Genomic DNA, 16,040 nt, shown 5'->3' with positions numbered 1-16,040 from the left:
ACTTGTCATTCTTTCCATTTCATAACTCGGTTTTAGTCAGAAACATGACTCAGTAAAGCTGGCAGTTTGTTACTTTTGACTTCTCCATATTTGTCTCAAGACACAGGCTAAATGTGGAATCTTGTTTCCAACTTGTTAACAGAGAATTCAAAGCACTTGGTTATGACCCTTTTCTCTGTTATTTGTAAGTTAATGATATTAGGAAAAAACTTGGGTATACTGGTAGGTTTCTATGGTAAAGACAATTCTTGATTCTCCAGATCATTGAGTTCAACAGGTTGTACATTGGGGAACAAAATCAGTATTTCTGTGAATTAGCCAATGTTATCTAAACCTAAACCATTAAGATATAACAGCTTTTTTAAAAAGTAGCAAATTATAGCAGCATTATTATTTTGTTGGAAAGTTTTAATATTGTACAGATGGTCCGATACTGAGTTATCTTATTTTGGAAAAAGGTTTTTATCTTTTATTTTAAAGATTTTTATTTATTTATTTGAATGACAGAGATCACAAGTAGGCAGAAAGGCAGGCAGAGAGAGAGGGGGAAGCAGGCTCCCCGTGGAGCAGAGAGCCCGATGCGGGGCAGGATCCCAAGACCCTGGGATCGTGACCCCAGCCGAAGGCAGAGGCTTTAACCCACTGAGCCACCCAGGCTTTTATCTTTATTTTTATCTTTTAAATTATTATTTAGGTAATATCTGACCTCTGCCCTTTGTCATACTCCATTCCACAGGAAAATTGAGACCTACAGAAAATGATTTGACTGTTTTTCTTGCAAGGGTGATGGTACATGGTTAGTTCCATTCAGATGCTTGCAAGGAAAGTTAATTCAATGAGTGCCTTAGGGTGTTAAATTCTCCTGTAGAATTCCAGTTGAGAAAGACTCCTAAAAATTAGTAGTGAAGGTGATGGCTTATTTCACAAAAGAGACCACAACTGCTTATTCAGAATTGAGTCCTTAGGAGTACTGTTTTAATCTGTATGATTTCTAATACCTTTATGGTAAATAGTAATGAGGATTTTTTTTTTTTTTTTTTAAAGAGATGAGGATTTTTGTTTCTGCACCGTGGGCCGTTGGTATGCTTTTCTCTTTCTTTTGACTTATAGTTGACACACAATGTGAATGTTAGTTTCAGGTGTACAACATAGTAATTTAACAACTCTATGGATTATGCTGTGCTCACCACAAGTGTAGCTACCATCTGTCACCATACAATGCTATTATAGTACCATTGACTGAATTCCCTATGCCCTGCCTTTCATCCCTGTGACTTAATCATTACATGCTGGAAACCTGTTTTCCCTTCACCCATTTTGCCCACCCCCAACCCTTTATTCTGCCAACCATGAGTTTGTTCTTTGTATTTATGGATGTTTCTGCTTTTTGTTTGTTTCCTTCTTTAGATTCCACATATAAGTGAAATCATATGGTATTTGTCTTTCTCTGTGTGACTAATTTCACTTAGCATAAAACCCTCTAGGTCTATCCATGTTGATACAAATGGCAAGATCTCATTCTTTTTTATGGCTAAGTACAGAGGTGAGTTTTTGAAAACACTTGAATTTTTGGTTATTTCATATTTCCAAACAACTCAGGTGATAGAAGAGTGTCAAATTCATATTCTTGGTTAATATATTACTCTTAACTGCTATTGCTGTTATCTCCTAAGAAAAATAGTTCTTTATTAATGTAAAGTATGACAATAGTTGAAACAAGGTGGGGGTTGTGATAAGTTACAGTTATTTAAGTAGGGGTGAACTTTTTTTTTATTAAAGATTTTTATTTATTTATTTGACAGATCACAAGTAGGCAGAGAGGCAGGCAGAGAGAGAGAGGAGGAACCAGGCTCCCCACTGAGCAGAGAGCCCGATGTGGGGCTCGATCCCAGGACTCTGGGGTCACGACCCGAGCTGAAGGTAGAGGCTTTAACCCACTGAGCCACCCAGGTGCCCCAGGGGTGAACTTTTGAAATTACCCGGGTTCAAGCTTAATTTTACAAATTATCCAGTAATAAAGATGTCTCTATATTGAAGTAATCATTTGGAGGACGGATGAATATTTTTAACAGGAAATACTTAGAACACATTATGTTGCAATAATAGACATTTCTTATAGCCAGTGGATGCCATTCATGACACCTCAAAGGGGGCTTTACCGGACCACCCTTTTCATCCTTTTCTGCGCGCATATATATATATATATATATATATATATATATATATGTATATGTATATATATATGCTTGTTCTTTGTCTTCTTCACTAGAATGTAAACTATATGATGCCAGGGATTTTGTTTTGAGTCTAGCATAATGTAGGCACTCAACAACTTTTTTTTTAATGAAAAATTTTTTTTAAGATTTTATTTATTTATTTGACAGAGATCACAAGTAGGCAGAGAGGCAGGCAGAGAGAGAGGTGGAGGCAGGCTCCCTGCAGAGCAGAGAGCCTGATGCGGGGCTCGATCCCAGGACCCTGGGATCATGACCTGAGCTGAAGACAGCGGCTTAACCCACTGAGCCACCCAGGCGCCCCGTTAATGAGTTATTTTTTAGTGAACTATTTTTTATGAAAATGAACTACTTAATGAACTTTTTTTTTATAAGATTTTATTTATCTATTTGACAGGGGGAAAGAGATCACAAGTAGGCAGAGAAAGGGGGAAGCCGGCTCCCTGCTGAGCAGAGAGCCCAATGTAGGGCTGGATCCCAGGACCCTGGGATCATGACCTGAGCCGAAGGCAGAGGCTTTGACCCACGGAGCCACCCAAGCGCCCCTGAACTGTTTTTTTTTTTTTTTTTTTTTAATGAATGGCACCAAAGCATTGACTTTCCCTCACATTTTCTTAACTGAAGTAACACTATATGCCACTAGTATTATTACAGATACTGGGTACTACCAGTTCCCGTGGGGTTTTAGGAAGGTAACGGAATCATTGAATAAATGAGCCTTTTGTTGTTTTGGAAGGGAAGGACTAGGAAAATAACCATTTCTCAATGGGGTCTTCCAGTAAGGAGTAAGACTTTATAGGAATGAACAGGAGAAAGAATGCTTACTCTAAGCCTTGAGATTGAAGTATGGTGAAATTGTAACATTAAAACCAGTGTTAGGCAGATATAGGGACTTGAGAAACTGGTATAGTGGAAAAGTATAAAAGAGAAATTCATAAGAGATTAATAAATGCTGTAAGTAAATGCTGAACTATTTGAGAAATGTAAATCTGTATACTTGTTCCCTGCCTAATTGTTTAGTTTGTATCCTAAGCATCTGTTGCATTATTAATAAAAATAGTTTGTGTACTTGGAACTGATCTGAAAATGAACAAGTTGGGAAGGAGGGAGAGGGAGCAGAGCTGGGCAGATTGGGCAAGGGGGCAGGACAAGAGGGTAAAGAGAGCGTGTGTGTGTGTGTGTGTGTGTGTGTGTGTGTGTGTTGTGTGTGTGTGGTGGGGGTGGGGGTTGGACTACTTAAATTTTAGAAGTGAAACAGGAAAAGCCTTTGAAGGGAAATTATTCTGATCTTTCATACTATTACCAGCACAGAATATGTTTTGGGGTCTTCATTAGGAAACTTATTTTTTCACAAAGGAACAGAAAGTTCCAAAGAGAAGTTATAACAAATGGAAGAAAGGAAATAAGAACAGGAGTTACCTTTCAAGGCCTTATGTTACTGTGGCTTTGTACTTCTGTGCTAGAGCAAAGGAGATGAGGAGGAAAACAGAAGCTGGAAGATAGGGTATATTTAAACCAGGACCTGAAAAGGAGTAAGGAAGATTTAGATACAAATGTGCCCTCTTCCCTTCCCACCGTGCTTTCTCTTTGGCTTATATACACTATGCTGACACGGGCAGGACAGACATTCACCACACCTGGGTGGAGTCTTCGTATAGTTTAAAATCCTGGCTTCCAGTCAGAGGTGATTTTGCCCCTTAGGTGGTATTTGGCAATGACTGGATACATTTCCGATTGTCACGACTTGTAGGGTGGGGATAGAGGCTAGGAATGCTGCTAAACAGGCTGCCTACACAGCACAGTCTGTCACAACAAATAATTTTACTGCCCAAATGCCATTAGTTTTGAGATTGAGAAACTGGTTTGAAGTATACAAGCATGTCAGATGATTGAACTAGGGTACCGTGCTCCTTGAGGTTATTTTGTTTGCAAACAACAAAAAACTCTGTTTAACGTAGGTAATAGGGGAAATGTAACAGAAAGCTGTTGGGGTGGGTCACCAAGTCTGGGAAAGGGCAGGACCTAACCAGCTCCTGAAACCTCATTGGGCAAGATAATTCTTTGTTGTGAAGTGCTGCTCCTTGTGGGATGTTTAGCAACATGTCTGGTCTCTACCCACTAGATGCCAGTAGCACTACAGGCATTACCAAATGTTTTCTGAGAGCAAAATACTCTTGGTTGAGAACCACTGCTTCCACCTATCACAACTCCCAATCTGTGGTCTTTCCTGTCAAGTTTGAGATTCCTGGGAGAGCGAACGTGTTTGGCCCAGTTCTACTTACCAACATAGATCAGTTAACAATGGCAAAGGGTCATAAAGCAAAGATACGGTCATAGGGAGAACTGTTTTGAGTATGGCTTGCTGTTCCATTTGGTGTCTTTAGTAGTCGCTGAACTAAATTAGATTTCAAAAGGCCTCATTTGCTACGTTAAAGAAGTTGAACTTCATCCCAGGACGTGCCTGCTAATAAAGAATTTCAGGCAGAAGAGGGACATGATCATTAAAGATGCTTGGTTATCAGTTTGGTTTTGGAAATCAGGGTTCAGGAGCTCTTGACTGTGGTGGAAGTACGGTCTACAAAGGATCTCTGATTAATTTAAATAGAAAAGTAATGTATTATAAAGATATCATTCCACAAAATTTATGGAAGGCTTGGGGACCATACTTGGAAAGGGATTGGATCCATGTCAGTTCTGATGATCTAGGAGAAACCACTTGACAATCTCAGCAAGATATGTTCCCTAAACTAAGGGGAGGGAACAAATAGAGAGGGTGGCTTGAGAAGATTGTTGAATATTTGGAATATTTGTTAGGTAGATTAGGAATGGTTGAACACTCGCCAGGTCTTGTGACTGAATGGCAAAGTGATAGGGAGTTTAGGGTGCCTTGCGGTGTATTCATGGAATAGATTACACTGTGCAAGAAAGTAAAGGGGGGAACAGCAGCTGATAGTCTGGAAAGAATCTTCAAAGGATTGGAAATTTTATCTGGGTGGGAGAGCAGTTGAGAAAAACAAATGAAAGAACTGGAAGTATTGGAGGTTTTGTTTAGAAGTATTAAAGGTTAAAATTTCAGAGGAGGGTTGGGCCTAATATAGAGCAGGGTATCCATTAAGGCCATGGAACTGAATTGCTGAAGAGAAGTTAAGGTGGATATAATCTTCTGGAGTGGAGTGAGGAGTGAAGTAAGAAGAGGAAGATGAGATCAAAGAGAAAACTGGGCCAGACCTTGTGAGGCTTTGTAATGACTGAGGTCTATAATCATTTCCGAATTAAACATTCTTAAAGGGAAACACAACATGATTTAGACCTTCAGAAATTATTTTTTTAAATGATAATTTTATATGTTTATTGATAGGCTAATTACATCTTTCACTTTTATGTTAAAGCTCAATAATTTTGAGAGTTTATGTTTATCAGGTTCTTGAACCCTGGGCATTGGAGATACAGAGATGGGTAAGACATGGTCTCAGCTCTTGGGAACCTTCAGTGATTCTTACTGTGGCATAGGAAGCATGAGTAGGATCACTAAATGTAACCTATTTCTAGAAATAGACTGCCATACGAAGTCTGTGAGATTTGATTTACTTGGACTGGGCAACTGGGAAAAAAATCAAGTTAATTATTACCTTTTGGGACTAGAAATAAAATTACTTTTGTAATTTTGAGAATTTCTAAAAAATAATTTTTAGTTACTTAAATTGACCATATTCTTCTAAAAATAACCCCCAATACTATTGATTTTGACACTAGATATATAAACAGTTATTTATTTAACAGATATTTACTGAGTACTACTTTGTACCATGCACTAGTCCGTAGTGCTGTGGCAAGAATCCCTGCCCTCTGGAATTTACACTTTTAATCAAAGGAGGCTGATAGTAAAAAAGTAAAGTACATTATGCCAGTTTGTGGTAAGTGCTATTAAAAATATAACACAGGGATAGGGGATAGGAAGTACAGAGAGGTAAGGGTGGTTTGCAGTTTTAGATTTGGTGATCAAGAAGGCCTAATTGAGAAGGTGGTATTTGAGAAGAGATATGAAAGAAGTAGTGGAAGTAAATGCAAAAATCCAGAAGCGGAAGCTTGCTTCTCATTTTTGAAATCTATCAAGGCCACCAGCATGAGTGGAGTGAGGTGTGAAGTAAGTAGAGGAAGATGCATCAGAGAGAAAAGAGGGCCAGACCTTGTGGGGCCTTGTAATGACTTTAGCTTTTACTCTGAGATTGGAAACCACTTAAGGCTTTGAGCCAAGGATTACTCTGCAGCCATGTAGAAATAAATAATAGGAACTCAAGGGCAGAAGGAGGAACCCAATTAAAAGTGTTAACTATCTAGCTGATAAAGGTTTTGGCTTGGACTAGGTTGATGCAGTGGACTTGTTGAGATATAGTCAAGTTCTGTAGTTAAAAAGTAGAGCCACAGGATTTGCTGACAGGTAAGATGTGAATTGAGAGAGAAGGAAGAGTCATGACACAAGCAACTGAGAAGGTGGAGTTGCTGTTAACTATGTAGAAGACGGCAGGAGAGGCAGGCTTAAGGTAGAGAGATAAGGAGTCTGGTTTTGGATGTATTAACTTGGAGATCCCTTTTATTTGTGAACTAATTTAGACTACACATTTTAGTCCTCTGTACTGTGAAATGGAAGTAAATGCAAAGCAACCTTCAAAGGCCTGGGAAACCATGACTGAAGAAGAACACCAAGTTCAGCTTGATGAGAAATGGTTTTTTAAGGAGCCTTATGGACAGAAGTATGTCTTTGGGGGGCTGCAAAGCGGTAGATCTCCACAACCTGCCTCTTGTGAAACCTGCTTTTATAGCTCTAGGGGCTGGGGAGTACATGCTAGGAGACTACCAGGGAGGAGCATGATAGGTAAGTATCATAGTTATACCTCCAGAGCGAATCCGAAATGTTATGCCCCAAGGGTGTACTTAGGGGTTCTGTTAAATAAAAGGAAAGAATGGGAATGGGGGCTGTATTCAAGAGGACTTCAGGTCACAGAGTAGCCATCATGGTGTTAGTTTGGTTCACATGTCTGGCAGCACCAATGTCAAATGTTTTGGGTGTGGTTATTCTTTGGTTTATGCAGTGCATAATTACAGCGAAATTGAATTGTGAGATGAATTTTAAGGGATGGGCTTTATAGTGCTGTATTTTTTGCTATTAAGTATGCTATGTAGAAGTATCAAGCATGTGCCCATTTCTGTTACACTGATTTCCAATTAAAACCAGATATTGATTCTTCAGAAGTTAATTTCAGGAGATTGATTTGTAAACTTTAGTTGAAAGGAGACTTGGATGCTTGGTCCATTGGATGTTGTAATATTAACCATTCTAGAATCAGAAGGGATTTTTTCCGGTCTCTGGGAAGGAAATTATTAAAACGTTAAGATTAATGACTTACCCAAGGTTTGACAGGTAGTGTTGAGTGGTTAAGTCACTGATCCAGTACTCTTTTATTTTTTTTTTTTAAGATTTTATTTATTTATTTGACAGACAGAGATCACAAGCAGGCAGAGAGAGAGGAGAAAGCAGGCTCCCTGAGGAGCAGAGAGCCCGATGTGGGGCTTGATCCCAAGACCCTGGGATCATGACCTGAGCCAAAGGCAGAGGCTTTAACCCACTGAGCCACCCAGGCGCCCCAAGCACTCTTTTAATACGATTATTCTGTGCTGCCTGCTCAGGCTGTTGTTCTTCCCCAATAGTTTGCTTGCTTTTACTCTATTTTCAGCATTTATTTATTATAAAATTTCAGTCTTACTGCTCTTTTGTGGTATTTCACCATCCTGTTGCAGTATCCCTTAGGAGATTCCTTTATTATTTGGGAATCCTTTGGCTCTGTATTCCTTTGAAGGTTGGGAAACAGCCTTTTGACTTAGCAGTTCTGTGAAATTGGGAAAGCACAATTTCTCCATTTCTTTATAATTGCATAATTTTTTTTTTGCAATATGACACTTTGCCTTAACACTGCAGTTTCCAATCTAAATATTTCCTTAGTAAGTTGATTTATCAGTTATATATGTTCTAAATGCTGTATATTATTTTGCACATGTTAGGATGAATAATTTAATATTTCTGTTAAATATTGGTATTTAACTAGTTGTTATTAGTTATTAGTAACTGGAGCTCAGATTGAATTTAAGTTACAGGTGTAATTTATGACTATTTCCATGAATGAAATATGAGCAGTTATCACATCAAGACCAAGTTATTAAAACAAAGTTGAGAGCTGAAACAAATATGATCCAGGATAGAGTAGTTATTATTTATTTTTTCAGACATTAGATTTACTTATTTTGAGACTTCTCCCAGACAAAATGAATGTTATATATAAATTTTGAATCTCTAGATTAGTCTCTTCTTTAAGAGCTATATGTATATGTACTCTTTTCTACCCAAAAAAACCATTAAGAGAGAGCTCTCTGGCTTCTTTTTGCCACTGCTAGCATAACGTCAAGTGTTGTTTTCCTTTACTGTTATCTATTTGTAAACTTTTTGTTTGTAATTTTATTGTTAGGAATTAATATTTAGAAGATTCAGTCATTTTAAAATTTGCTAAAACTGTGTTGTTAGGTACTAAATTCAGTTCTTATTCCAAAGTTTTCTTCGGCAGAGATGGAACCTTATCTATAAACGAACTCTACTATAAAAAGGGATATCATAAAATCTAAGATTTGTATTATCTTTAAGGAGTATTATGACTATTCCCATTGATAAATCATTCATTTATTCTTTCCACCAATACTTATAGAAGATCCATAAGATATATAAGAGAAATTAAGAAGAACTATAAGTGCTTCTGAAAACAGTATGGTAGATGATTAAATAGATAACAGGATAAAATGTAAGTCTTAAGAGACAGGCACAAAGTACTGTATGCAACTTTAATGGAAGTAGAGACATTGAGTCAGAGGTGATCTAAGTCCAGAGAAACTGTAAAGAAATAATGAAATAAAATACATAAACAACAGCTTATGTGATAAAAAGTGGGTAGTTATTAAGTCGTGACAGTGGAATGCATTCCAAGGGAATATTTAAGGCAGTTATTCAGAGAAGTTAGGGATACTTCATTTTTAAAAAAATTTTTAGAAAGATTTCTGTATTTACCGTAGCACTGGAGCATGTGCACAGGAGTGGGGGGAGGGCGGAGGGTGAGGGAGAGAATCCTCAAGCAGATTCCTCAAGGTCAGTAGGGTAATTGAGCTCCATCCCAGGGCCCTGAGATCATGACCTGAGCCAAAACCAAGAGTCAGATGCTTTACTGACTGAGCCACCCAGGCACCCCATTAAGGATACTTTAGATCATAGAAACTTGGCTGCAGTTTTTCTACTGTTTTCCAGTACTACACTTTCTTTCCCTTTTTTTGTTTTTCACCCATCTTTTGTTGTCTTATTACTGTAGCCAAATTGTCTACCTTCCTTCCTGCCAGGTTATCCTTTCAGGCTTCATTTTACTGGTGCATCTTACATGGGCAGCTTTAACTATGTAGGCTAGTCTTCACTGGTCTTAAAATATTTTATTACAACAAAAATTTTATGTTTTTAGTTCATAGATTGTCATCTCTTTTTTAAGTTAGTTTCTTTCTTCTTTTCTTTTCTTTCTTTCTTTCTTTCTCTCTCTCTCTTTCTTTCTTTCTTAAGTAGACTCCATGCCTAACATAAGGCTTGAACTCATGAGTGCCATGCTCCACCGACTGAGCCAGTGAGGTGCCTTCCAGATTGTCATCTCTTTAAGGGCAGAATCACCCTTACAGACTGCATTCTGAGGCAGTGATTGTGTTTCTCTTGTTCACTGTTGTATCTTTAGCATCTGGCACAGTATTGTTACACATAGCAACTGTTCAGAAACATTTTCAGCTAACTAGAGAATAGATTAATTTTGGCCTTCATAGAATATATAGGATATAAATTGGTTGCCCTGAATACATTTTTGGCAGATGACTCATATCCAAGAAATTTAGATTAAAAACTTTTTTTTGATAAATATTCTAGTTCTCTGATTTGCTTTTGTATATAAACATAAAATTTATTGTTGGATCTTTCCTTGGTTTGTGAGTTACTTTTCATAGCTAACTTTACTCTTTAGTGTTCTCCATAAAATGAAGGTTACAGTTTTAAATGGGGTTTTTAGCAGTTAAACTAATTTGATAATTTATATTTGTAAATAGCTTGTCTTTTAGAGTGCTTGTCCTATTTGGTTTGATTTAACGTTGAATTACAGTTCAGTCTTCGTATAACTTTTGTACCACAGAGATAGCTCATTTTTGTTGATATTTTTAATATGAAAATTTTTGAAAATATTCTCAGAGTAGTAGTAATACCAGTGGTAGAGAGAATGAAGGAAATCACAAATGATTGATTTATCTTAGAATTTAAGCAGTGTTTGCCTTTAGTTATTCCAGTGTGAAATACAACTGTATTTTTTTAAGTGCATCACAGCTAAATATTTTTATCATATCATTCCTTTCCTCTTCCTTCCCTTAAACTTGCTCCTTCCTGTGTCCCCCTGTGTACCCATTCCCTGCAGCGATCCCTGCTGGCTGTGGTGGAGATTGGTGTGCTGTGAATTTCATAATCAAGGAGTCTAAGAAACCCTGGCAACTGACTGCTTGCTTTCACCAGGAATAGGGACCTTTTGTCTGAATTTCCTGCCCTCAGGTAATACTTCTATTCCCCAACGTTTTCGGTTTCTTTTTCTTTCTTTTCATAAATGCAAGCACTTATTTTGCCCCACATAAAGATACTTTGAGAATATTTTCTAATTCTTACTGTATTAGTCAAGTACTCTTTTCCTTTTCCCTTTTTTTTACTGTAGCTACAGGCTCATGCAGTTCCTTTCTTAGATTGTCTTTTCTAATATATCAGGTTTGGCAATGCACTTAAAGTTATAACCAACTCTTTCTATTGTTAAAAGAGTTTTATAACTTATAGTCAGCTATTTGGGAATAACAATTAGCATTTGATCTACCCTTTAATGGGTAAGATTTCATAGTCTAATGTAATTAATGAGGTATGAAGCCTCTTTTGATAAAGAGAATGTTTTCATCACTTCTCATTGAAGGACTTAAGAATTTATTTTGTGTATTTAATGTTAATTATAATCTTTATCAAAGAGATTTGAGTAATTCTTAAGAACAGCAGTGAAAACAGAGTTCTTGATGAATGTAAGTAAGGACTTGCCACCCCATTTAATACTTCCCCTCTCCCCTTACTCCTTTTAAAATTTCATTATCAGGGAAAGTAATTATGTTATAAAGCCAGATTCATGGAAATGGCACTGAATTTCTTTCGACTTGGACTTAGTGAAAAACCTAGAAACTTATATCATTGAACACTTAAGAGTGTTTAGGAAATTTATCCACATTAATACTTTGAACATATCCGTAAAGTCTAGTGAGAAATTGGTAATTAAAGATTAACTATGATTGGGGCACCTGGCTGGCTCAGTTGTTGGAGCATGTGACTTTTTTTTTTGAGGGGGGGGATTTTTATTTATTGGAGAGAGAGAGAGAGCACGCATGAGAGCCTGCACAGGCAGGCAGAATAGCAGGTAGAGGGAGAAGGAGAAGCAGGCTCCTTGCTGAGCAACGAGCGTTATATAGGGCTTGATCCCAGTACCCTGGGAAAATGACCGAGCGAAATGTAGACACTTAACTGATTGACCCCCCTCAGGCGCCCCGTAGCATGTTACTCTTGATCTGGGGTTGTGAGTTCAAGCCCCATGTTATGTGTAGAAATTACTTAAAAAAAAAAAAAAAAAAAGTCCAAAAAAAAAGATTACCCATGAGCAGAAATGTGCAACTCATTGCAGAGGAGTAATGTGACATTTGATACACTTACTGACCATATGTTAGCAGTTGTGTAAATATCAATTAAGTATTGTAGAGGGCACGGATTGCATGGAGCACTGGGTGTGGGGCAAAAATAATGAATACTGTTATGCTGAAAAAAAAATAAAAAAAAATTAAAGTAAAAAGTTAAAAAAAAATATCAATTAAGTATTATTTTCCAGCATTCTTGTGCACCTTGATTCTTTGATATCATTTGGGTGTCTGGATCTAAACCAAAATTACCAAGGGATAGATGCTAAGCTTTAGCCTTAGGTAGACCATTAGGGAAAACTTTGAGGTTATCTTTAGGATATTGTTAGTTAAGGATGTTGTTTATAAAGGCATTCAAAGATGGTTCTGGTGGGGCGCCTGGGTGGCTCAGTGGGTTAAGCCGCTGCCTTCGGCTCAGGTCATGATCGCAGGGTCCTGGGATCGAGTCCCGCAAGGGGCTCTCTGCTCAGCAGGGAGCCTGCTTCCCTCTCTCTCTCTCTCTGCCTGCCTCTCTGTCTACTTGTGATCTCTCTCTGTCAAATAAATAAATACAATCTTAAAAAAAAAAAGATGGTTCTGGTTTTGTATATAACTTTAGTAAATCCTCTGGGAGCTTTGCTCTTAAAGTATAGTCATAGCTGTAATCCTTTGCTTTTTTTAAAATTATACTTCCTTAACATATCTTTATTTGACCAGACTTGTGCTTAGCTTATTGAAGATGAGGTGTTGCAATTTTATTCTTAGTTTAAACCACAGCTATCTATTTGTTCATTCAAGTCACCTACCAAACTTAATTCCTTTCCTCTCTTTATCTTCTCATTTTAATTGATTATGATGCCTTTTTATTAAATAACTCTTAAATTTACCTTCCTTTTCCTGAACCTAGCACATCGCAGGCTTCTTGGCACAAAGGAGACGTCAATAAAGACTTGAATATCTCTGTTGTCATGACCCAGATTTAACTTGACATGTCTTGTGTTATTCTTGCAAATAAGCATTCTCATTTCCTTCTGGTCTCATACTTTTCTCTTCTATCCTGGCACTGTTACTGGAGAGATATGTTCAAAATGCTAATCTTATCATTTAATTTCTTGGTAACCATCTTTTTTTTAATTGAAGTATAATTGACACAGAATGTCCCATTAATTCCAGGTGTGCATCATAGTGGTTTTTTTAAGATCTTTTATTTATTCATTTGAGTGAGAGAGTGAGCGAGAGCGCTAGCACAGGGGAGTGTCAAAGAGAGAGGGAGAAGCAGATTCCCCTGCTAAGCAGGGAGCCTGACTTGGGGCTCAATCCCAGGACACTGGAATCATGACCTGACCTGAAGGCAGATGCCCAACTGACTAAATCACCCACGAGCCCCCATAGTGATGTATTTGTTTTAAAGATGTATTTATTTATTTTATTTTATTATTATTTTTTAAAAAGATTTATTTATTTATTTGACAGAGAGAGAGAGCTAGACAGCAAGAGAGGGAGCACAAGCAGGGGGACTGGGAGAGGGAGAAGCAAGCTTCCTGCTGAGCAGGGAGCCCAACATGAGGCTTGATCCCAGAATCCTGGGAGCATGACGTGAGCTGAAGGCAGACACTTAATGACTGAGCCGCCCAGGCACCCTTATTTATTTCAGAAAGAGAGGGGGAGAGAGAGAGAGGGAGGCAGAGGGAGAGGGAGAAAGAAACCAGGGCTCTGCTATGTGCAGAGCCTGGACACAGGGCTTAATCTCATGACCCGGAGATCAAGACTGGAGCCAGAATCAGGAGTTGAGTGCTTATCCAATTGAGCCACCCAGGCACCCTATCATGATGTTTTTATACATTTCGAATTGAACCCCACAATAAGTCTAGTTACCATCTGTCACTGCACAAAATTGTTGCAGTATTGTTGGCTGTAGTACCTATGCAGTATATTATATCCTAATGACTTACTTATGTTATAACTGGAAATTTGTGCCTCTTAATCCCCTTCATCTATTTTGCAGAACCTCCAGTCCCTCCCCAGTCTGGTAGCCAGTAGTTGCTTCTTATATCTGTGAGTCTCTTTTTGTTTTGTTTGTTCATTTGCTTTATTTTTTAGATTACACATGTAAGTGAAATCGTATGGTATTTGTCATTGTCTGACTTATTTCATTTAGCCTAAAACCCTCTAGGTTCATCCATGTTGCAAATGGCAAGAGTTCATTCTCTTTTGTGGCTGAGTAATATTCCATTGTGTATGTGTACCACGTCTTCTTTATCCATTTATCTATTGATGGATAATTAGATTGCTTCTGTATCTTGGCTGTTGTAAATACTGCTACAGTGAACTGAGTGTGCATATAGCTCTTTGAATTGGTGGGTTTTTTTGTTTTGTTTTATTTTGTTTTTTGGGTGTATACCTAAAGATGTAATTGATGGATTGTGTAGTAGTTCTAATTTTAATTTTTTGAGGCGCTTTCATACTGTTATCCATGGTGGCTGTACCACTTTACATTCCCACCAACAGTGTATGAGGGTTCCCTTTTTTCCATACCCTCACCAACACTGTTATTTTTTTGGCCCTTTGATAATAGCCAATCTGACTGGTGCGAGGTGGTATCTCCTTCTGGTTTTGATCGGCATCTCCCGATGATTAGTGATGTTGAGCATCTTTTCATGTGTCCGTTGGCCATCTGTATGTCTTCCTTGGGAAACTGTTTATTCAGATCCTCTCCTCATTTTTAAATAGTATTTGTTTTGTTTTGTTTTGTTTTAATATATTAAGTTATGTAAGTTCATTATATATTTTGGATATTCACCTCTTATCAGACATATGATTTGCAAATACCTTCTTTCATTCAGTTAGATTGGTTTTTCTTTTTGTTGATGGTTTCTTCTGCTGTGCAAAAGCTTGTAGTTTGATGTAATGCCATTTATTTATTTTACCTTTGTTGCCCTTGCCTAAGAAGACTGGTTCAAAAAAAAAATATGGCTAAGACTGGTGGCAAAGAGCTTACTATCTGTTTTTTTTTTTTTTTTTTCCCTAAGAGTTTCATAGTTTCTGGCTTCACATTTAAGTCCTTAATTCATTTTGAATGTATTCTTGTATATGGTATAATATAGTGGCCCAGTTTCATTTTTTTTTTTTTTACATGTGGCTGTCCAGTTTTCCCAACATCAGTTATTGGAGAGATCTTTTTTTTCCATTGTGTATTCTTGCCTTCTTTGTCATAGATTAATTGAACATGTATGTTTAGGTTTATTTCTGGGCTCTCTTTTTCTGTTCCATTGATATATGTGTCTAAGTTTTTATGCCAGTGCCATCCTGTTTTGATTACTAACAGTTTTTAGTATTTGAAATCAGGAAGCATGATAACCGCTAACTTTGTTTTTTCTCAAAATTGCTTTTGCTCTTGCAGGTCTTTTTGTGGATCCAGGCAGGTTTTAGAATTCTTTGTTTTAGTTCTATGAAAAACGACATTGGTATTTTGACGGGGATTGCATTGAATCGGTAGTTTGCTTGAGGTAGTATGGATATTTTAACAGCATTTTTTTCATTCCATGAGCACAGAATATCTTTCCATTTATTTGTACTGTCCTCCATTTCTTTCATCAGTGTCTTACAGAGTGTATAAGTCTTTCACTCCCTGGTCACATTTATTCCTAGTTTATTCTTTTTGGTGCACTTGAAAATGGGATTGTTTTCTTAACTTCTTTCTGATAACTCTTTATTAGTGCAACCTATTTCTGTATGTTAATTTTGTATTCTGCAACTTTACTGAATTCATTTATTAGTTCTTATTAGTAGTTTTTGGTAGAGTCTAGAATTTTCTATATATTGTATTATATCATTTACAGATTAACAATTTTATTTCTTCCTTTCCAATCTGGATTTTTAAAATTTCTTCTTCTTGCCTAATTGCTTTGGCTAGGGCTTCCAATACTATGTTGAATTAAAGTGATGAGAGTACCATCCTCTTCCCCCTGTTTGGAGGAAAATCCTTCAGCTTTTCACTGTTAAGTA

The 16,040-nt window shown here is 37.4% G+C and overlaps 1 protein-coding gene across 1 annotated transcript in view; it reads left to right on the top strand.

The window, feature by feature from the left end:
* Positions 1-16,040, top strand: part of BLTP3B (bridge-like lipid transfer protein family member 3B) — a 105,231-nt gene that overhangs the window by 1,001 nt on the left and 88,190 nt on the right.

This window comes from Lutra lutra, chromosome 8 (assembly GCF_902655055.1).
Source record: "Lutra lutra chromosome 8, mLutLut1.2, whole genome shotgun sequence".
Lineage (NCBI taxonomy): Eukaryota > Metazoa > Chordata > Mammalia > Carnivora > Mustelidae > Lutra > Lutra lutra.
The sequence above is the reverse complement of the archived record's forward strand: the minus strand, read 5'-3'. Positions and strand labels throughout refer to the sequence as shown.